Source organism: Physeter macrocephalus, chromosome 9 (genome assembly GCF_002837175.3).
Source record: "Physeter macrocephalus isolate SW-GA chromosome 9, ASM283717v5, whole genome shotgun sequence".
Lineage (NCBI taxonomy): Eukaryota > Metazoa > Chordata > Mammalia > Artiodactyla > Physeteridae > Physeter > Physeter macrocephalus.
In genome coordinates, this window is record NC_041222.1 from 75,381,667 (window position 1) to 75,405,665 (window position 23,999).

General features: G+C 42.4%; 1 protein-coding gene across 1 annotated transcript in view; it reads right to left on the bottom strand.

Moving 5' to 3' along the window:
• LOC102973958 (FERM domain-containing protein 3) overlaps window positions 1-23,999 on the bottom strand; it is a 272,509-nt gene that overhangs the window by 145,939 nt on the left and 102,571 nt on the right. The gene's annotated exons all lie outside the window — the stretch shown is intronic.

Below are 23,999 nucleotides of genomic sequence, written 5' to 3' on the forward strand. Positions count from 1 at the left end.
GGGTGTGTGTGTGTCTGTGTGTGTGTGTCTGTGTGTGTGTCTGTGTGTGTGTCTGTGTGTGTCTGTGTGTCTGTGTGTGTGTGTGGTGGAGATGGTGGGAATTGTGGGAAGCAAGACAGGAAAGACCTGGGAAGCATGGTTCATATTCTGTGTTCACCTTATTGTAAGAAGCACTTACATCAGCCAACTGAGAGAGTTAAGTAACTGTCTCATCTGAATTTTATTATTGTTTTTAAATTTTATTCAAGTATAGTTGATTTACAGTGTTGTGTTCATTTCTGCTGCACAGCAAAGTGACTCAGTTATACATATATATTCTCTTTCATATTCTTTTCCGTTATGATTTATCACAGGATATTGAATATAGTTCCCTGTGCTATACCATAGTACCTTGCTGTTTATCCATCCTACATATAAGAGTTTGCATCTGCTAATCCCAAATACCCAATTATTATTATTATTATAAAACAAATGTTCATCCTTTACACCAGCTCTTGGAGGCAGTTCTTTTCCACAGATAAGGGAAATGAGTTGACCCAAGCCATAAAACAACCTAAGGTGGACCACGGACTAGAAACTCTGCATGCTCCCTACACATGAAGATTCATTTGTGGCTTAGAACAGAAAGTCATATCCTTCCCCTATTTCTCCCTATAAAGCAGATCACATTGGCTAGAAGTGTCTTAATGGCTCTGTTCCCCAAATGATGTGTCCAGCCAACACTTAGCTTCCTGTAAGATCATGTGCTCTGCTAACCTGTAAACTCCACTGCAGGAAATGGAATTCCAGCAGATAGAGAGGAATGTCTCGTGGATGGTGACAGAAAGAGAGTGGAAGAGCTAGCAAAGAAAAGAATAATCTACCACATCGTCCTGAACTCCCTCAAAAGGCTGAACAGCAGAAAGTGGACCAGTTGGCTTCACAGATGCAGGCATTGAGCATTTACATTTTAAGGAATCAGACACTAAGAGCAAACAGTTATACCTCCTGCAGTCTCCAAATTAACAAATATACATATTCCACAATCATTCTCAGAGCAGCTCAAAGGTAGGCTATCCCAGGAATTGGGTTTCCTCAGCAGCCCACTCCTCTGCTTATGGCAACAGTAAATCTAAAAGATGCCTTTTGATCTAGAAAGACACAAGTCCTCAGCAGCTCTGAAATGGTCACCAGAGAATAATGGAAATGGTGATCATTTGTGGAGGGTCTACTGTATGCTCGGGACAGTCTGTACATTCTTGCATTGACTCTTCATCACAGCCCTGCAAAGCAGGTATCACTATCCCTATATTTTTAATATGAGAAAACCAAGGTTCAAAAATAAATCACTTGCTTAAGACCACACAGCCAGGGAGTAGCAGAGCAGAGCTCCAAGCTCAGGTCATTTGGCTCCAAAATCTGTACAAACCATGCAAAAAGCTATATTTCACATAAGAGGATGGCCCTGCTCTCCCTTGATCAATGAAGTAGTGGCTGAGCATTATTTTTCCTTATCACAGTGATGACTTTCCTCTGAATAGGCTAAATATTCTTGCCCTCTCTTCCTTGAAGCCAGCAGTCACCAACGGCAGAATGGTGTGTAACAAAGTTCTCCCTCAGTATAGCTAACTTCTCTGCATATCATTATTTTCTAGCAAATGCCTCATCCTAAATCTGCCCATATCCTAAATATGCCTCATTCTATATCTGAGAAATTGGAGGTCAAACTAATCACCAAACCAGGAGAATTCACAAGGACAAGAATAGCATGATGCAATGTTGAGACTCTAATAAATGCTTTGGATTCTCTACCCCAGCACTGCACACATACACACACAAAACCTAGCTACAATTTTAGGGCTTCATGAACCACCTGAAGCCCACTTACAGACCTGTAAGTCAAGAGACCCAGGCTTCTAAGCTGGCTCTTTGGCCACAACCAGGGAAGCTCTATGGAAGATGCTTTACTCCTCCGTACGATGAGATGATCACTCCAGCCCCTTCCCACTCTCAGGGTCTAAGTGAGGGTGCCTCCTAATCAGGTGATATTTAAGGACAAACATTAATATAAAGACATGACAAGGTCCCCTATACCTGATGATAAAACATCTCCAAGGTGTAATCAAATGTACATTTGTCAATACGTTTCAATAAAACTACTGAATAAGATAAAATAGAATAAAAGCTATTTGCTATCACACTAAACTTCATTTTCATTCACCAAAAGGCTCTTTGATTTCCCTCACATCAACAGAACTCTGGGGTCACATGGGAGGAGGGGGAGACAGATGGTCCCAGAACGCCATTTGCTAAAATATGAGGGTTATTCCAGCCAGAACAGATGTTTGCATCATTGCTTGGCCATGTGTACCCAGTGAACAGCTGGGAAGTGTTTGGTGTTGCCAAATTTGATAAAAAGAATTCATGTTTGAAACAATGATTGGAGATAATCAGCATGGAGAAGGTAGGAAAAAACAAGAGATGTGTTAAAGTTACAGAATCTGCTGAAGTCAGCACAATAGCAGAGGTGATGTTTATGGAGCAGTTGCCCCGACTCGGGCATGGCTTAGGCCAAGAGGACAGAGAAGGAATGGTTGAGAAAAGATGTAGAAAGGAAAGTTTCTCAAGACCCCTTCAGGGAATAAGGAAAATAATTTGAACTAGAGTTCCCTATGGAGGAAGTGAAATATTAAAGGAGAAAGAAAGCCAATAAAAAGCATCAATTTATATTTTATAAGTCAGATACATTGCAGATGAAGCAAAGTAGAGAAATACGTCTTCTGATCTTCAGGGATTTGTGAAATAATAGAAATAACACAGTTAGAAAAGAATAGTGGGCTTCCCTAGAGATGCAGTGGATAAGAATCTGCCTGCCAATGCAGGGGACACGGGTTCAAGCCCTGGTCTGGGAAGATCCCACATGCCACGGAGCAACTAAGCCCGTGCACCACAACTACTGAAGCCCATGTGCCTAGAGCCCGTGCTCCACAAGAGAAGCCACCACAATGAGAATCCTGTGCACCACAACGAAGAGTAGCCTCCGCTAGCCGCAACTAGAAAAATCCTGCGCGCAGCAACAAAGACCCAATGCAGCCAAAAATAAATAAATAAAAATAAATTTATTTTAAAAAAGAATAGTTTTCAGTGTCTTGTGTTGGCTTAGGGCAGGTCAAGTTTTGTTTTTTTTTTTTTCCTATCCGATTCCAAGACTGACCAGTTAACCATTCTGAGCCTCCAGAGGAGAAAGTAAGGGTGTCAGGAGAGCCAAGGCTCCTGGACTCATTCCGGGGACTCTGCATGGGCCACAGTGATGGACAAGGACCTTGGAATATGCAGTGATACTGCTCGGCCATGCAGGAAGAACTGACTACCCCCCTGGCAGTGATGGGGAGCCAGCATTACCCTCACGAAGAATCCTGCAAGCAAAACCTGGTAGAATTTCATGCGGCACTGCTCAATTTGGTAGCCACACACCACATGTGACTAATTACATTTAAATTATAATTGTTAAAGTTAAATATAATTTAAACTTTAGTCCTTGGTCGCACTAGCCCTGTTTCAAGTTCTCAGCCACATATGGCTAGTGTCTACCATACGAGGTAGCACAAATATAGAACGTCACCATCACCTCACCAAGTTCCACTGGACAGCGCTGGCCAAGAGCAAAGCTTCTTTAAACTTTTATGTGCATTTGAATCACTTGAAGATCTTGTTAAAATGCAGCTTCTGGGCTTCCCTGGTGGCGCAGTGGTTGAGAGTCCACCTGCCGATTCAGGGGACACGGGCTCGTGCCCCGGTCTGGGAAGATCCCACATGCCACAGAGCGGCTGGGCCTGTGAGCCATGGCCACTGAGCCTGCGCGTCCGGAGCCTGTGCTCCGCAACGGGAGAGGCCACAGCAGTGAGAGGCTCGCGTACCGCAAAAAAAAAAAAAAAAAAAAAAAAAAAAAAAAAGCATCTTCTGATTGAGGAGGCCTGGGGAGGGGCCTGTGACTGCATTTCTAACAAGCTCCCGGTGATGCCCATGGACCACTGAGAGGCTGGGCAAATTCACAGCGACCCTGTTAAACGCTGCCCTTGGGCTGAATGGTAAATGTTTCTCCTGCTCTAACACAAAGAGCGCCTTTTATGTTCACACTGCAGTTCCTCAAACAACAAACATTCGACAATATAGAAATTCTTAAATCCTTCTCCCTTGCCTACCTCTCCACTTTGCATTTTCTGGTTTTAAAAAATTCCAAGATTCACAGAAAAAATGTGCAGAGCACTCAATCTCTGTCTTTGCTACGTTTCCACTATCTGCAATGGAGATTTCCTTAACAGAAAGCCTGGCATGATGTAATTGAAGCAGCTGTGTTTTCAGAAGATAAGAGCAGTTCCTTTATATCCCAGACACAGCGGTAACTCAGAGAGGAACAGTCAGGCACGTGAAGGGATTCAACGTGGCTACATCAGTGAAATACATAGAGGAACAAAGAGGAAGAAAGACACTTTCCTGGCTTAAAAACAGAACATGGCATCACGGTAGAAAAGCATAGTGCCACAAGTCAAGACCAAATAATATATTTGTAGCACTGTCACTGTTTCCAAACAGAAATAATTCAGTTGGTTTAGTCCTTGAAAACAAGGAGAAAGCCTTACCTATGTTGTATACAACTCAACATTTTCACATTATCTCAATTAATCAACATAACTATCCACATAAAGTAGGTCTTATTATTTTCATTTTTAAAGGTGTGAATACTAATTCTCACTGCCTGAGAAACTGCCTGGGCCTCACCTAGGTCTCTCTGGCTTTCCACCTAATACTCTTTCCATGGTCCAATCATCACTGAAAAACAAGTTTATGAAGAGGAGGAAGAGCAGGAAGATTACACACTTTAAGCAAAATAACTACTACATACCTGCAACCTCTTCTCCCATCTAGCTACTATTTACTCACCCACAAGTAGAATGTCTCACCCATTAGTCCATTAAAGGATTAATGTCATCATTAAGAGATTTCTGCTAAAAGTGCTGAGGGAGAACAGAAACCACCGTGTTCATTATTTGATCTTGCTGGGTTTTAGAGAATGTACAGTTAATTATGGGTTAAAATAGATATATATTCCAGTTTACAGAATAACTGTCCAGAGCAAATGCAAGAGGGAGCTGGTAGCAGGGTCCCCTTCATGAGAATTTGCAGCCAGAGCTGGAAGCTTGGGACTGGACCAGTGGTGCAAATGTCCTCACAACCAAGTGACTTGGCTAAAAAGGTAAAGCATGAGGTGTGTGGAGAGGCCTTAGGAATAGGGCAGTCACATTTTTCATCATCCTAATTGGAACAGCTTTGAGAGGGAAAGGGGGTACTTGGGGACAACAGGAGTAAGCGTGCATCATCCCAGGCACCCTGTCCATGAGCCAGGAAGGGAGATCTGGAGTTTTCCCCGAAAAGAAAGGGGGCCACCCAGAGTGGCATAACCCACATTTCCGTTTGGCAAAACTCATTCCGGCACGTGTGTGGAGAACAGCGTCAGAAGAGGAAGAGGCTCTTCAACCTCAGAAACTTACTCCATAAGAGATGTGTGCCTGTGTGTTCACAAGCATGAGAAAACCATCCAAAGAAAATACAGAATTCAGGGCTAATTTTAAACCCACTAAGCTTGACCTAAATTAGGCACAAAGAAGTTGGATTCTTCCAATGCCAAAGCTAACCACCCACTCCTCTAGTCCTACCCTGGCAAGGTCTGCTGCTTTGTAGAAAGTGGAGCCAACCCTTCAGGCCACAGGGCGCCATCTGGAAAAGCAATGAGTCATTGGCCTCAACAGGGAAACAGCCACAAACAGCAAAACGCAGCCAGACAAACGTCTGTCTGGATTGTTGGAATCATTTATTTGTTCAACAAATATTTGTTGAGTGTCTCCTGTATGCCAGGCACTGCAAATATAAATAAAGATAAACAAGGCACAATTCCTGCCTCAAGGAACTTATTGACAGACAAGGCAGTTGTCATAACACAGTGTGAGAAGCACAGCAGAGGTTGGCCCAGGTGTTAGGAACACAAAGGAGGGGCATTTACAACTCAGGGAGGTGCAGGTAATGCCAAGCTGAGTCTTCAAGTGTCGTCCCCAGACTTAGCAGCATCCTGCAGGATCTGGGAGCTTGCTAGGAAAGCTGAATCTCAGGCCCCACCCCAGACCAACTGAATCAGAATCTGTATTTTAACAAGATCCCCAGGTTATCTGTATGCATGTTAAGGTCTAAGAAACACTGTCTTAAAGTATAAGGATGAGTTGGCCAGAGGAAGAGAAATGGGAGGGGAGATCTAAGACAGAGGAAAGAGCAGAAATGACTGGCGTGGTCCCACATTCCCAACGTGCAGAGATCAACATGCCCAAAGCACAGAATAAGTGAGAGGCAAGAAGTGGTAAAAGAAAGTGCCTCTGAAAAGGGACAGGACGCAGCTAGGTCTTTTGTAAGAGCCCTCAAATCCCTTGAAATGTCTTATGCCGGGGACATTTAGAAGGACTGCCCTGGCGGCAGTGGGGAAGAAGCAGGTCTGGGAGCCATGGAGAAAATCACAAGACACATCATTGTACCTGGCAGTGGGGACACTAAAGAGGTCAGGTGGCCCACGGCCAGCAGTGGGTTGGCAGGGGCCAAGAATCATCTGGCACAGGCTTAAGCACTTGGGGAGGGGAGCTTAGCTGGTTATGTGAAACCAACAAAACTTCTTTCTGGAGCCACTTGTTTTCCCCTAATTATATTGCTTCCCAGGTAGATTTGTGCCAAAGAAGTCATAAGAAAAGCACTCAGACTTCCCTGGCAGTCCAGTGGGTAGGACTCAGTGCTTTCACTGCCAAGGGCCTGGGTTCAATCCCTGGTTGAGGAACTAAGATCCCAGAAGCCGTGTGGTGTGCCAAAAAGGAAAAAAAAAAAAGAAAAGCACTCAAAGGACCTTCCCCCACTGGAAGTAGTCTCAGGAATGGGACTTGAGCAGGATTTCTCAAAGATATCTAGAAATAGGAATTACCTGGGGAATTTGTTCGAAATTCATATTCCCAGGCCCTACGGTCACACCCTATGGAAAGGTATCACACTTGATGTGCTCACTGCACATCTTTAATGGCAGGCTTGTTTTTCTCCCCATATTTGATTCATCCAATACTCATCATTCAGCACTGTTGCGTACAGGCATCTATCAAGTACAGGCAATCAACTCGATTCTTCTGCCAGATAAAGTGTCAGTTAATGTTAGTGTGAATAGACTCTTGAACTTTGACAGATGATAGATAGATAGATAGATAGATAGATAGATAGATAGATAGATAGATAGTCTGACTCCGTACCCTTATACCTTTTATACTTTTTTTAAAAATGAGTCTAGAAAAAAGATGGGCAAAAAGCATAAATAGCATTTCACAGAAGGGAAAACTTGTAAGGCCAGAAAGCGTGAAAAGATGCTCAACGGATTTGTAATCAGGGAAATACTAATTAAAAAACAAGATACCGTTTCATACCCATGAGATTGGCAAACATTTTAAAGTTTGGCTGGTAGGCATGCAAATGAACACAACCAGTTTAGAAGATGATTTAGCAACACCTAGCAGAGGTGAAGGTGAGCACAAGAGTTACTTCCATTCTCAGGGAGAAAGCCTAGAAAAAGTCCAGCACATGTGTACCCGAAGCTATGTATAAGAATGTTTACAATAGCATGCTTTGTAATAGAATAAAACTGGAAACAATTCAAATAGCCAACAAGAGAATGGGAAAATACCGTTCATCTACACATATGAACGTATACACACACATATTGTATATATTATGCTTTTATGTTTGATGGCTTTTATAAATTGAGTCCTCAGTTCATTTAGTGACTATTATCATTATTTCCACCATGTATTAAGGCATGTGCTAGGTGTTTTCATAGATTCTTAATTATCATTAAAATGTTGTAAGGTATAATTATGACCTTGGAGAATATAAAGAAATTCCTTTAGCCTAAGATCACACCACTGGGAAATACTATAGTCATATATGTACCAAATAACTCCAAAATCCAAGTTCCTTCTAACCATATAACAAGTAGCTTTTCCCAGAAAAATCTCAATCACAACAGTATGTGTTAAACCCATTATCCTGATAAGGATGCAAGCACAATAACAAATTAATTCCTCTAATATTGCTCTTGATGTGTAGCCCTATTCTTCACTGAAGCTAAAAACAAAAAACAGAACCAACTCATGTGACAGCAACTAGCAATAGCATAGTCTCCTTGGGAGAAAATGAAAGGTAATTAGTCATCTCTACCTAATCTAAGCTGGATTAATTTGTGTTGAAGAATCTATAATTCATGCAAATTAGAAGAATCTATAATTCATGCAAATTAACATGAACGATCCATAGAAAATGTTTTGATAAAAAGAAAATAAACAGCCAATAGTGCTTCTCAAGGTAATGTGAAATTGGCCATCGGCTTCCAGAACTGGTCACTCCTTTCAAACCTGTGGCTCTCCTGCTGTGATGTTTCACCATTGCTTGGGGCTCAGGTACTCTGTCCATAGACAGCTTCCTTTCAGGTTCCTGTCACTCTGAAGATCTCTCTTGATCCCATCTCTCAGCCCCTGCTTTTTTTTTTTTTTTTTTAATGAAAGCTTATTTATTTATTTATTTATTTATTTATTTTTGGCTGTGTTGGGTCTTCGTCTCTGTGCGAGGGCTTTCTCTAGCTGCGGCGAGCGGGTCATCGCGGTGCGCGGGCCTCTCACTATTGCGGCCTCTCTTGTTGCAGAGCACAGGCTCCAGACGCGCAGGCTCAGTAGTTGAGGCTCACGGGCCTAGTTGCTCCGCGGCATGTGGGATCTTCCCAGACCAGGGCTCGAACCCGTGTCCCCTGCATTGGCAGGCAGATGCTCAACCACTGCGCCACCAGGGAAGCCCCATCCCCTGCTTTTTGACTCAGCCCCATCAATTATGTATTCCATCTCCAGCTTTCATCTTCTCTATCTCCCTCTCCCTTTGACCCTTTCCCTTAGATGACAAATATGCTCCTCCAGACATCCTCAGAAATGCCCTTTTCTTTCTCTCAGATGTGCTGTCCCCACCAAGCTCCCTCTCACCCCTTTCACCACCCACCTTCTTGAAGGATCCCAGTCTGTCCCACGATCCCACTTCCTTGCCAGCCTCTCCTGGCTTAACTGTCTCCTTATTTATAACAATCGGGCAACCATGGCTCTTCCTAAGCCCTCAAGAGGCTTCAGTGAGAACGTGTACATGATGCCAGGTATCAAGTGGGAGCTCATTAGTCCTCCACTTTTTTTTTAAACATCTTTATTGGAGTATAATTGCTTTACAATGGTGTGTTAGTTTCTGCTGTTTAACAAAGTGTATCAGCTATATGTATACATATATCCCCATAACTCCTCCCTCTTGCGTTTCCCTCCCACCCTCCCTATCCCACCCCTCTAGGTGGTCACAAAGCAGCAAGCTGAGCTGATCTCCCTGTGCTATGTGGCTGCTTCCCACTAGCTATCTGTTTTACATTTGGTAGTGTATATATGTCCATGCCACTCTCTCACTTCGTCCCAGTTTACCCTTCCCCCTCCCGTGTCCTCGAGTCCATTCTCTACGTCTGCATCTTTATTCCTGTCCTGCCCCTAGGTTCATCAGAACCTTTTCTTTTTATTTTAGATTCCATATATATATATATGTGTTAGCATACGGTATTTGTTTTTCTTTCTGACTTACTTCACTCTGTATGACAGTCTCTAGGTCCATCCACCTCACTACAAATAACTCAATTTCGTTTCTTTTTATGGCTGAGTAATATTCCATTGTATATATGTGCCACATCGACAGTCAGCCACTTCTTCAAACTCTTTTCTTGCTTGGATTCCACTTAGCTCCCTATTCTTTTTCCTGGACCTGGGTCTTGGTCTCTTACCTCTGTCTGTCATCTGCTGAGGGATCTCATCGGTCCCCTAGATCCAACTGTTACCTCTATGCAGAGAAGCAGACGGCGCTCAAGCTCTATACCCAGACTTGAAGTCTCACCTGTGCATCAACAGGTCCCGAGCCAGACTCACCACCGCTGATCACTCTGACCCCCAGTACTCACCACCGGCTTCTCCTCACCATCATTTGCCAGTTTCTTTGATTTGAGCCTTGGTAACCGTCATGAACTCCTTTGTCTCCCCATCACTAATCACTTACTAAATCCAGTCTTATTTTATACAACCCATAATGCTCTTATCAAGCCCTTCCTCATCACACTGAAGCTACTTTATCCTTAACTCTTGGTCTCGGCTTCCCTGGTGGCGCAGTGGTTGAGAGTCCGCCTGCCGCTGCAGGGGAGAAGGTTTGATTTGAGCCTTGGTAACCGTCATGAACTCCTTTGTCTCCCCATCACTAATCACTTACTAAATCCAGTCTTATTTTATACAACCCATAATGCTCTTATCAAGCCCTTCCTCATCACACTGAAGCTACTTTATCCTTAACTCTTGGTCTCGGCTTCCCTGGTGGCGCAGTGGTTGAGAGTCCGCCTGCCGATGCAGGGGACACGGGTTCGTGCCCCGGTCCGGGAGGATCCCACATGCCGCGGAGCGGCTGGGCCCGTGAGCCATGGCCGCTGAGCCTGCGCGTCCGGAGCCTGTGCTCCGCAGCGGGAAAGGCCACGGCAGTGAGAGGCCCGCGTACCGCTAAAAAAAAAAAAACAAAAAAACTCTTGGTCTCAACAACTCTAGTGGTGACAACTTCAAGAGATTCCTACCTAACTAATCTCCCTGCTCCTCCATCTCATCCTCCTCTTATCCTCCAAACCACTTCAGAGAGAAGAGCCCTGTTTCTGCCACTACCCCTCCTTCTGCAGCCCACTGCGTCCGCCAAATAAAAACCAAGGATCAGCTCAGTTTGGAAGAAAGTGAGTAATCAGTACCAAGAGCCGTGAGGAGGAATTTTTACCTTTGGACATGTGCATAAGTATATAAATATATATCATACATGTCTAGGTACACACAGATCACAAAGATCTGACTAAGGCTCAGAGTAGAAAAGAGTAATAAGTAAGCTGACACACCATCAATCTCTTCACATATCCGTTCTTCAAGTTGTTGAAATTACATAATTATGACCTTGATAAAAGAAAACACTTTTTATTTTCACAAACTTGCTTTGGTTTTTTTTTTTTTTTTTTTTTTTTTTTCTTTCATTTCACACCAAGGAGCCAGAAAACATTCACCTATCACCTCATTTACTCTAAAGTTTAAAGCCAGAGTTAGCACACTGGGGGCTTGAACAGCCATATCTTTGAGGTCTAAATGCCAATGTTTAAAAATTAGAAGACGTCCCCTAAAATCTGAAAAACTAGCCTCCCTTAAAAACTCACCTGATCAAGTAACACAGGCTCAGCATGCCCATGGCAGGGAGCATAACAACGGCCACCCATTGGCCAGGCCACCCACTCACCTCCCATGAGTTCATTGAGATCACGTATCTGACCCACTAGGAATTATATGCTTTGGTCCCTAGTTTAAACAATGAGGTTTTATTGTAATTTATATAAAATGACATTGGAGCCCTTTGACACACAAAGTACGTCTAGTATTTACGTATATATTGGTTTCAAGCCAACGCTAATTAGCATACCTTGTAGATGGGGTCTATTGAACCCATTTAAGGAGCACGTGTGTTTCAGATTGCGCAGTTCTAGCTTGTTGAGACTGTCCAATAACATGATTTCAGAACATCAGCCACTTTAGATGTACTACTTCTTTCATCCAACAAGACTTCCAGCCATAAATGAATTACATTAGTGGAATATATTTCTTGTTTTGCAAAATGAAACTAGCACCACGTGTGCATCCAAATGTTTATTATTCCCCTGTGAATAATTTATTCTAGTACAGTTTCAGGAATATGAGTTAGGATGACTTGTTCTGCCCTTCAAGATCATCTTTGTTTTCTTAAAAACTCTAGGACAGACAAATTCCAAAGTTGGAATTTATCTTAGTTTGTTTTCAATCCTTTTCTTCCTTATTCTATTCTGTTTTTTTCAATTCTATTTTAACCTTTTACTTTGTATTTCACAGGTTATAATCTTAAAAACCTTTGTGGTTCCATTTTTGTTTCTTTTTCTTTTAACGCGAGGTTAAACATTTGACATCTCTGCTATTTTAGTTCCCAGGAGTATCAGCTTTTCCTGAACATATAAAGGTGTCATAGACTGTAAAGCAATTATACTCCAATAAAGATGTTTAAAAAAAAAAAAAAAGGCATCATAAGTGTCACTTGCCTCGGCCTTCCCTTTCCTCTTATCTGTTGATTTTAATGCCCTTTTTCATTTCTACAATCTTGCAGCTCCCTTATTATTTTGGCTTTCCCAGTTTTGTGCCTGCATTTGTTGATATTTTTCCATACTCTCACCCTATGATCTGACATGAATTCTAATTGGAAGTTTCCATTTGCCTTTCAGGAATGAGCTCTTATCAAAAGATCACCGAGTCATAAACATGCTTGCTTGCCAGCTGCTAGCACACTGTTGTATAGAGAGAGGACACTGAGTTAAATGTGAAGCTTTGCCTTATTCAGAGAAACCCTGGGACTCTTCAGAAGGAACCCGTGGCAGCTCTAGACAGAGACAATCCTCACTAGGCACTGAACATCCGATTTATTACTTGAAGCTTTCACCCAATTCCCCTCCCCTAATGCACTCCCAAATCCAGAGGCTGGAGGGGACCATGCCATCTACCTGGCAGGGCCAGAATCCAAACACTGAAATTAAAGGGTCTTCCCCATGCTCCTACCCTCTGGGTGCCTAGTCTCTTCCCACGATGATGATCCTTTATAAGCCCTGCAACCTCCTCCATAAACTGCTTCTACAGCTCTGGGCTTGTCGCTGAGCCAAGAGCAGTATTCTGCCTGGGGCACTGCGCTTCCCTGCACCAAGGAATCCAGGAATCCACTCCCAGGCAAATACCAGAGAACACTGCCAAATGGCAAGCAGCCACCATGCTTGCCCGGTGACCCCAGAGGAATGTGACTGTGTGCCCTTTGTGTGGCTGTCCTCCCACAGCCTGGCCAGGCCCACGCTCGCCAATGGCCCACTCACATTCCAAGGTCCTATCACAGTTAATCCCATAACCCCATCACCACACCATAGAAAATGCCACCCACAGCCCCAAGCCCTCTGGAACTTGCAAGGCTGTCCAGCCCAGGAGGTTAAACTTTTTAAACAAAGGCTATAGGTCACTCACACAAAACCTGCAGAAATATCTGTTTGCAAGTATAATATCAAAGGGATATAAGTTGATGTACAATATAAGTTCAAGTGCAATATAAAAGCTCTTGAATCATTTTCATTCTTAAAATGTTTCTTTACAAAAAACAATCTAGGGACAGTAAGGAAGCCTATTAGAGCTGGCTTCCTGCATTGTATTAACGAAGGACATGGGTGGAAGTGACATTTAACCACATCGCAAAATTCTGCATGCTCAGCAATGATGGTGGAAATAAGAGGTTAGGATAGAAGGTAAGATAAGGGGAAGAAAGAGAAGGCCTTCTCCCAGAACCATGCCTTGTCCCTGTCCTGTCTTCCTCACAGGCAGCAATCCTTAGAGGGATGTGTCAAGAGCTGCCATCTTGCTCAGCTCTGCAAATTCCCCCTTTACCAACTCTTCTTTAGAGCAGCAGGGGGTACACTGTTTGAGACTAAAGGGAGGCAGAAGGCTTCTTCACAGACTTCTTTCCTCAAGGCTATAGACTGAACAATTTGCTTTCACAAATATCAAATTCTCCACCAACTAAAAAATGAATGCTACTCCTGGCTTGTTGTGTGCCTTGATTACTGGACTTTGGCCACCTGAGTCCCAGGTGGAGTTCAAGGTCACTTTTAGGATGTTGTGCCACTGGTCTCCACAGGTCAGAGGAAAATAATTTAGCCTGTTGTCCAAGCAATGATGTTAGAGAGAAAGTGACTTCAGTTCACATCCTGGCCTTGGCCATCCCTGGCTGTGTCACCTAGGACACAGCACTTGGCTCTCTGAGCCTCAGTTTCCTCAACTGTGAATTGGGACAAGCGTCCCTCATTAAATGAGATGGTACATGTGAAGCACTTGGCACCCTACCTGACAGATGGCAGGAGCCCAGTAAACCTCAACTCAACTATCCCTCAACCACAACGTAACCACAGTAGACCAGGAGGGTTTCTGGATAATTAAGTCATATTAACAAGCTTTTAAAAGCAAACTAGTTCATACCAATGCAGACCCAAGCCATGTTTATGAACAAATCTCTCCCAGTGTCTTAGACTTAAAGCTTGCTTGGGGATTCTTGTGGTTTCCAAACTAGAGCGAGGGGGAAAGTGTTGCACCATGACCTTTCCTATAAAAAAGAAAGTCTAATTAACATATGATGCTAACGCCTGAAACCCTTATTTAGTGCTCGTTGTTCAGTGTTTCTCCAGCTCTGTGGATGCCCATGTGGAACATCAGTTCTACACACAAAGACTTCCATTTCGTTTCCTCTTAGTCAACATGCAGTGTGCCCTCAATTTGTTTCCTCAAATTTTTGAGACTCACCTGGGGGGCTTGTTGAAAATGGAGATTCCCCGCCCCACCCCCAGATCCTGATTTGGTAAATCTGAGGTGGAAACCATGAATCTACACATTTTAAACAACCCCCTGTCCCTGTGACCACAATATGGAGAAACTGGCCAGGCTGTACCATTCAAAACTCCCTAGAACCTTAGAACCTGGCTTGCTACAGAAGTTAAATCCCCACGAACTAATTATTAGGAAAAGAGAACCCTAAATATGCACATGTCATTCTGTTTTGCCGTTCCATTCCCCTCTCTCCTCCGCTCCCCAAATTCCCATAGCTCCATATCTCCAGCACCAACTTTCCTTCCATACCTTATGTCCTCAGGGTTTTACACAGCCTTTCCTCCTCTCCTGATGCGTGCTAGATCTCAGACTAATCTGTGGGTAGGAGGATCCAACTCCACTGTAAAGCAGGTCCAAACAAGGGATTCGGCCCAACATGAGTCTGCAAAATGGGTGAGTGACACCTGGGTCTGAACTGAGGGCCAACTAACACACAGTTTGAAATGTTTTACCAAAGGCAGATGAAAACTAGTCCCAATGGAGAAAGGTTCAATCAGACGGAGAATGATATTCATTACATCTGATGCTTCGTCAGACTGAGATAAGAGGAGGCTAAAGGGACATGTTCATTCTGATTTTCTTTCCTATTCTTTAAGTACATGGAGACACCTCCCTTCTCTCTATATTCTCTAACTCGAATTTAAACATCAAATCTTTATTTCCAACCTTAAACTATAGTTGTGCTGTCCACGTCCTACTGAGTTTTTAAAATGTGGTTAGCCTGAATTGAGATGTGTGCTAAGTGTAAAATATATACTTATATAAATTTCTTAATAATTTTATATTGATCATGATAGTGTTGAACTCATTTTTATATTGAGATGACAGTACTTTAGCTATATTGGGTTAAATAAATATTAAAATTTTAAAAAATATGCACGTCTGGGAATTCTTGGAGCGCCAAGGCCTCCCTGGCAGCCCTGCACCACGCCAACTCTGTTCACCCACAGTTCCATTTCTGAGAGAGGGGTATTGATGTCTCCAACTATGATAGTGGATCACCTATTTCTCCTTGAAGTTTTGTCAGTTTTGCCTCATGTAGTTTGATGCTGTATTGTTAGGTGCATACATGTTAAGTATTATCATATCTTCTTGGAGAACTGACCCCTTTATCATTATGTAATGCCTCTCTTTAGCCCTGATCACTTTCCTTGCTCTGAAACCTGCTCTGTCTGAAATTAATATTTTGAATAGCTATTCACACTTTCTTTTGATTCGTGTTATCGTGGTTTCTCCATCCACTTAATTTTAACCTATATTTGTCTTTATATTTGAAGAGGGTATCTTGTTGATGACATAGACTTGGGTCTTGTTTTTGACGCATGGCTCCTAGCTTCACTCTGACTCCAGCTCACCCTGCTCCTATTCCCCTCAATCCCTCTCAGGAGGTTCTGATCTTGGACTCTGACTGTGCAGCATTTTCCTTGCGATTAAGTGGCCCCAAAAGAAATAAATGACTATGGAAATACATTAGAACCATTTGTTGTTCTGTCACTCTGGGGGTCAAATCATAGCTCCTGAAACATAATTAAATAAAATAATTGACACATAAAACGGTCCTGCACAGCAGGCATTACAAAGGACAATATTTAGCTTTTTCTAAGAATCTAGTGTGTCTGAATTTATCAAACATTTTTCTTTGGTGAAGTCTAAATTAATAAGATTTATTGTATGTATGTCTGTGTGCTGTGTGCCTGTACGTGCACAAGGGATCAACCCATTAGCAAAGAAAACCTTGCTTCAGGCAATAAAGAGACAATTTTAAAGTTTTCCATTAAAAAATAAGAAATGCTGTTGCTTATAAACTTAAAGACAAAATAGCCATTTTACCTATATTGAAACAAGTTATTTCACAAGATTTGTTTAAAACTCTGTTCTGAATCTAGATAAAAATACAGTTTTATTTCTAAATCATGCTCTCCCCATTTTTACCCCATGATTGAAGTTTTCCCATCTGGACCAAGGGAAAAAATCAAGAGAGCTGGACAAGGAAAGAATATTGATCCAGGTGGTTTCCCTAGAGGCCATCAGCCCTGAAGACAGTCACAACATACCACACTGGAAAGAAAGAAGGATGGAGCAACTGAGACAATGTTCAAACCATGGGTACCCCTATAATAGCTAACCATTTAGAATTAATGTCAAACAAGAAATCAGAAGACTGTTCAATGGTTCCATAGGAACTTTCAAGAAATATTATCTGAAATTTGGAGATAAGGCAAAAATATGACTAGGTGTCCTTTCAAGGTCACATAGAACACTGTCTTACAAAGCTACACAGGGCACCTGATGCTTTATGGAAGATAAGTTGGCTTAACTTAACATTCACTAAACTGTAGAGTCCAGAAACCGTAAAGTTAGATGTTAACTTGTAGACGATTGATAAGCTACACATTATTTCTGTCCCACAGAAGAAATAAGCCAAAGATTATGGTTTTATCACTTTATATAACATTACATATCTCAGTTGCGTCTCAGAAAACCCCATTTATTTTAACTTATTGAAAACTATATACACTGAGACTCTATCATTTGGTCCACCCATTTTCCTGCCCTGGAAACAAATGCCTCCTCTGTTCTTTCTCACTGAAGTCTGAGCTTGAAAATTATTTCAAAAATGTCATGAAGCCTAGGAAGTTTCCATCTAGCTCCACAGTTGTCACTGGTCCATCACCACTAACCAAGTTCTCAGTGGCTCCTCCTCCAGCCAACAACAAACAATCTTTTCTACCGACCCTACCATCCTTGGACCAGGCTCAGACTCAGCATTTAACCAAGGTGCACAGATCTGGGTCTTCCATGGAAGCAGAACAAAATGCAAAGAAGAGGGAGCCAAGACACGCTTGTATCTTTTTAAGTCCAGTACCCTATCTCCTTTTTGCTCCAGGGCATGAAGTTTGTATCAGACTTAGCATTCTAGAAGAACGTGAATGTCACGGGAAGTGACAGAGCAAAGCTAAATTAATGAAGCAGGGGTTATCCTCAAGAGCACAAAAGCGAGTGGAATAAAAGGAAGCCAGGGAAGAGAGAGAACAAGAGCATGTGAGGGCACATGTGGGAAACACACTTACTTTTGCAGAATCATCCTCCACTCTCAGCCTCACCTCCCACACACTGGCTGTTCTGGTGCTATAAGCAGACTCCCAGTGAGGCTGGAAGTGCCAGCGCAAGGCTAAAAATTTCTGCTAAATTACTATTAAGCATACCAGGAAAAGATCTGACTCAAGGAAACACCTCACTGGATTTTTTTAAAAAAAAAAAGAAAGAAGCAAAGCAAATGTATTTTCCAAAGCAAGCCACAAAGTATAGGGTGGCTAAGCACATAGAGCATTACTCCAAAGGGATAAAACCTACGAAATACATTTCTCAAATTGCTGAAATAAATACTTACTGGCTATTTGGGGAAAATCGTGATGGTTACTAACAGAAGATGTCCTAAATGGGTCTTGAACGTGGGCACTGAGAAGGAGTCACAGGTAGTTTCCCTCCGCCCAGGCTATGTGTCTCAGAAAGAGTGAATGCTTTCTCCACGCAAACATGGACTTGTACAATCAGGCCTGACCAAGGGTACAGCATCTGAATTAAGCCAAATGACCTTATTGGGGGCAAGATTTAGAAACAGCCCTCCTTGTTTTGTGCGTTCTGTGTGCCCCACAGTTCACAGGCCATCAGGAGCTGCTCCTGCCTCTGGGCGTTGCCTTGGCCTAGCCTGCCTCCCACACAAGGAATAGCTGCAAAAGGTCACTGTCCAGAGAAAGGAAACTCTTCTGGATGAAGAAAGAGGAGATGCCTTCAAATCCTAACCCTTTGTGCGAGCTGCACCTCCAGACACACGTGAACTTTTAGAAAGACGTCCATGAGTGACCACTGTTCACCGGACCTGCCCGTTCTGAGCCCCAGAATCTTGATGCTCATCAGTAAATGGGGGTCAGATGCAGTCTAAGAAACTATATATAATCATTTATGTTTGATTTAAGATTTGATGACTACGGTAAAATGTTATTTAGGCCACAAGAGCCATAAACATTTAATATCCATAAATGGATAGTGTCCATTAGGCTCCAGAGTGAGTTATGATATTAGTTTCCAATTCCTCTTCCTTAAGGACATGATAACAACCCTTAATTAACCAAGGGAAGGTCCCTGTAATAACTGGGTCTAGCTCCTCTTCTCTCAGTGAACACAGGGAATATTTCTTCCTCGGGTCTGGACTACTCTGAGCAGCCTACTTCCGGCTTATTATGAACCAGAGAGGACCCTCAGTCTTCACTGGTTATAAAACACTGAAGCATCTGTCTCTCTAATGTGACCACTCCAAGTCCCCCATCTTTCTTGCAGCTTCTCTCTGCAGGATCAGCATGGTGCTGAGTGGGTAGGAAAGATAGAACCCCTCTGCAAGATAACGGAAATATATATATGGCTCTCTGCCTCCAGTGCCTGGCACAGAGCTCCTAAAACCACAGTAACTTCCTAAGTGATAAGAGGACTAGGAGCATCTTTTGTTCTAATATTTGGTCGTTGACCCAGGTTCCTGACACAGAGTTCCTAAATCCCTTGGAATTTCTGGGTGATAGCAATGTCTTTTGTTCCAATGAGGTGACTCTTGGCAGGCTTCTGGATGGGGGTTGGTCATCAGAAAGACCAAGCTCTGATTAGAAGCTTAGAATTTTCAGCCCCACCCCTCAGTCTCCAGAGAGAAGAGAGGAGCTAGAAATGGAGTTAACGATCAATCATGCCTACGTGATGAAGCCTCCCTAAAAATCCCGAAAATACAGAGTTCAGAGAGCTTCTAGGTTGGTGAACACGTACCAGGAGGGTGATGTACCCCAGCTCCACTAGAACAGAAGCTCCTGCACTTAGGACCCTCCCAAACCCTGCGCTACATATCTGTTCACATGACTTTACATCTTTATCATTTATGTGTTCCCCTGAGTTCTGTAAGCTATTCTAGCAAATAATTGGATCCAAGGAGGAAGAGGTCATGGGAACCTCCAATTCATAGTTAAGTCAGACAGAAGCTGTGGTCAACCTAGGGACCCACTACTTGTGATTGGCATCTGAAGTCGGCAGCAATGTCATGGGACTGAGCCCTTAACCTGTGGGGTCTGATACCGTCTCCAGGTAGACAGTGTTGGAATTGTGTTAAATTGTCGGACACCCGTCTGGTATCTGAGAATTACTTGTTGTGAGGAAAAACTCCCACGCATTTGACCCTGCTGTGTGTTACATATGAAAGTTGTTAAGAGAGTAAATCCTAAGCGTTCTCATGGCAATGAAAACAAATGTTTTTTTCTTTTATTTTATTTTATATCAATATGAGATGATGGATGCTCACTAAACTTATCATGGTAATCATTGCATGATGTATGTAAGTCAAATCATTACGCCGTACACCTGAAATCTATACAGTGCTATATGTCAATTAGGTCTCAATAAAACTGGAAGAAAACAAAAATTAAAACTCCCACACATTTGGTGTCAGAAGTGTGAGTGTGAGTAGTGTGAGAGTAAAGGAAAAACATGGGAGGAGGACTGAGTTTTTCTTTACACCCTCTTAGCAGGAATTCTCTCTGTTTGGCGGGAAATTGAAAATGGGTCCTCTGTCATATAGAAACTTCCTGAACAGTGACATTACATACATATTACGAATATTTGATCAGCTGGTGGAGGAGGATCATGGAGAACTACGTATGTCTTGCTAAAGTGTTTGACCTTTACCCTGTAGGCGATGAGAAGCCAACAGAAGTTGTGCAGTCAGCAAGTTATAACAATTAGTTATCTGTAAGTTAACAAAGGTAACACAAGCAGTAATATGTATAAAACAAGGAGGAGCTTGTAGGGGACCAGGGAGGAGACACTAATCTACTATTTCTAATTCATTTAATTATAATTCAGAATATTTTTTCAAGCAAGGAATTGTTTTTCAAGATCTATCTCAAGGTCCAAAAACTCACCCACTTCCACCTTAGTGGCACTATCTGCCTGGCATTAGTCATTATGAGAACCAGGGAAAGTGATCTTGGGCATCAGTAAGTTTGTTGGCATAGACTGGCTGCCCAACAGAATGCTCTTCTCTCTGTCAGCAGAAAAGACCAGATTGAGACCTCTTCCTAGCCACTGACCAGAGGTCTGGATCATTTCATAGATAGCACTTCACTTGTTACTCTAATTCTGCAATCCAGGTCACGCCCAAGGACATTTTTTGCCCAAATTATCATTTAGATAAATAAAACACAAAGCTCCCCTTGTAAAGGTAAACTTAATCAGTGTGTCAGCTTGTGTAATAGTCATGTAGTGGTCCCTAGATGCCAATGACCAAGGAGAGTATTTGTCCAGCTTCTGACTGACCCTAAAGACCCCTGTTTCTGTGCTAGTCACCATTGGACTCTCCTTATCCCTACAGACATGATTCAATGGACCAGCTCCCAGCTGGACCACTATCATAGGGCCATTAGCAATTTCTAGCCTCCCAGGGCAATTTTTGACAATCATAGTGCATAGAAAAATTGATCACAGGAGGAGGATTAACTAGCACCATTATTATCCAGGTGGGAAATGTCCAGTTGGAGGAAATGGTGCAAGGGTAAGCTATCAAAGGGAGTGAAACATATAAGTGCATAAATTTTAGTATCAGACAGACTGGCTTTTAATCCCAATCCTGTGTGCCCATGGGCAACTCACCTTACCTCTCTGAGTCTGCTTCCCCATCTATAAAATGGAAATAGGACCTGTACCTTGCAGAATTGGCGTGAAGATTACAGATGACATATGTGAGGCAACTAACACAGTCTGGTACCCAGGAGGTGTGGTAGTCATTCAGGAGGTTCCATGTATTCTGGTTCTGCTCTCCTTCCAGGCACATGATAGAATTGTACTTTCCAGCTCCACTTGAAGTGGGTCTTGGCCACGTGACTTGTGTTGGCCAATAAAGCTTAAAGAGCCAGTGAGATATTCACTCCCTTCACACACTCTCTTCCCACTACTATGTTGGTCATGGAAGTATCCCAGGTGAAGCCTCTGTCTTCCTAGGTCACTGTGTGACCATGGTGAGTAGAAATCCCCTACAGAAGTAAATAGCACGAGCAAGAAAAGAAATTTTGTATGAAGCCACTGACATTTGGGAGTGTTTTTGTTACTGCAGCATGACTTATCCCATAGTAAGAGAATAAAACTCAATGAGTTCTAGCTAATGTGATTCTGCTTTTATTATTTCAAAACGCTGCCTTCAAAAGGGAGGTGGGAATGTCAGAAAGTCAAAGATTCCAACTGAACTAAGTAAAGACTGATCCCAAGGCAGTTCCCCAGGCAAGGAACCTCATACATTAGTTATTTAGACTTAAAAGAAGTGAAAATAAATAATCTCAGTTCCTAAATCTGAACTATGTTTCCATGAGTTACAGATTTAAAAGGTTCATTGAACAGAGTAGGATAAATACACAAAAGAGTTTCTGCAGATTAAAAGCTCCAGCGCACTGGGCCCCAGCCAGAATGATCATAATCCAAGAATCGAGGTCAATAGCCCTGAAAAATAAGTCCTAAGTACTTCCAGCCTTGAAAATTCCTCAATGGACCAGAAAACATCTGTTTCCTAATCTAGTGGGAAAAAAAAGCTTCATTGCTAAAGAGTAGTCAGCACCCCAATCATGAAATTCATTGCCATTTTCCTGGGGAAAAACAAACACACACATTAACCCTTCCTCCCTTGTCATCTGCAGATGCCATCAGCTGGAGTTGCCACTACAGAAGAGGAACTTTACATCTAAACAGAGAGCAGAATGCTTCACTTTCCTTGTAGTTGCCAGAAAAGGCCAACATGAACTCCCAAGTGCTGGCAATCACTCATTACAGACATTTGGTGAAGAAGAAATGAAATATGTTGTATTATTAAATAAATGTAAACTTTTCTTCTTAGCCATTGACCTAATGCAATATAAAAACGTGAGCTCCAAAGCCAGACAGACTTGAGTTCAAATCCCACCTTTCTCACTTACTAGCTGTGTGACCTCAGGCACACGACCCTCTCTGAGACTCAGTTTACTCATATTTAGAATAATACTAAAAATAAGAGCTACCATTTGTGAGTGCCTGCTGTATGTCAGGCATAACTGTTTCATGTGCATTACATCTTTAAGTTCTTACAGTAACCGTATGAAGGAAGGATTTACATGGATCTTACAAATAGGAAAAATGAGGCTCGAAACTAGCAGGAAGTAAAGCCAAGATGCAAATTCAGACCTGTTTGGCTCCTAAGCCTGAGCTCTTAATCCTGAGAACACTGACTCCATAAGCCTACTTCTTGGCGTTAATAGAAATCCCAGTGCTGCCCCGACGTAGAGTGGACCTCAGCCAGTGTTTTGGGGTTTTGTTGTTGTTGTTTTTTAATTTTATTTTTGCAGCCACATAGCACAGGGAGATCAGTTCGGTGCTTTGTGACCACCTAGAGAGGTGGGATACCCATCTCATTTTATCCACCAGCTCTTTACCTTTCCACCTTTATCATGGACATATATACACTACCAAACGTAAAATAGATAGCTACTGGGAAGCGGCCGCATAGCACAGGGAGATCAGTTCGGTGCTTTGTGACCACCTAGAGAGGTGGGATACCCATCTCATTTTATCCACCAGCTCTTTACCTTTCCACCTTTATTCCCAATGGTGTATCTGGAATATTACTTCTGAATCTGGACTCTTCAGTAGTCTTAAAAAGACTTCTGGAACATCGCTTGATGTTCATAGTAATCTTCCCATTAACCTATAAAGATATAGGTATCAACATAAAAATATATATAGCTTTAGATATGTATATACAGATATAAAGGCAGAAAAAAAATGGAAGGAAATGTTAACAATGATTATCTGTATGTGGTGGAATCATGGGTTATTTTTAATATCTTTAAGTTTTTTTTGTGTCTAATGAGAATGCATTTCTTGGGGAAGCAGGAAAAAATTAAGTTGTTTTCAAAGACATGGAAGGAGATTACTGGGCTCTTTTTAATTTTTTTAACATTTGCATTTATTGTTTCCAAATAAACAAGGGTATTTCAGTCACTAAAAATATATTTCTTCTTTTTTGCTTACTTAAAAAAATGTTCAAATGCTGCAATTAATGCACAGGAAAAAATCTAGTCTGCACTTAGAGGTGATTAGCCTGATGTTCCTTCAACATTGTGAACAGGCTGCCTTAATTAACCACAGTGGATCTGAGAACAGGCATTTACTCCAGAGGGATGTGGGGAGACCTACAAGCATGCCCATCAGACCTGCTCACACGAGGCAAGGGGCTGGACCTCAGTCAGAGAGCCAGGCTCTCCCAAGCTCCTCCTGACATGCCAACGACCTTCCCCCCACCTTTCCCAAAATGGCCATTTTTACACATGA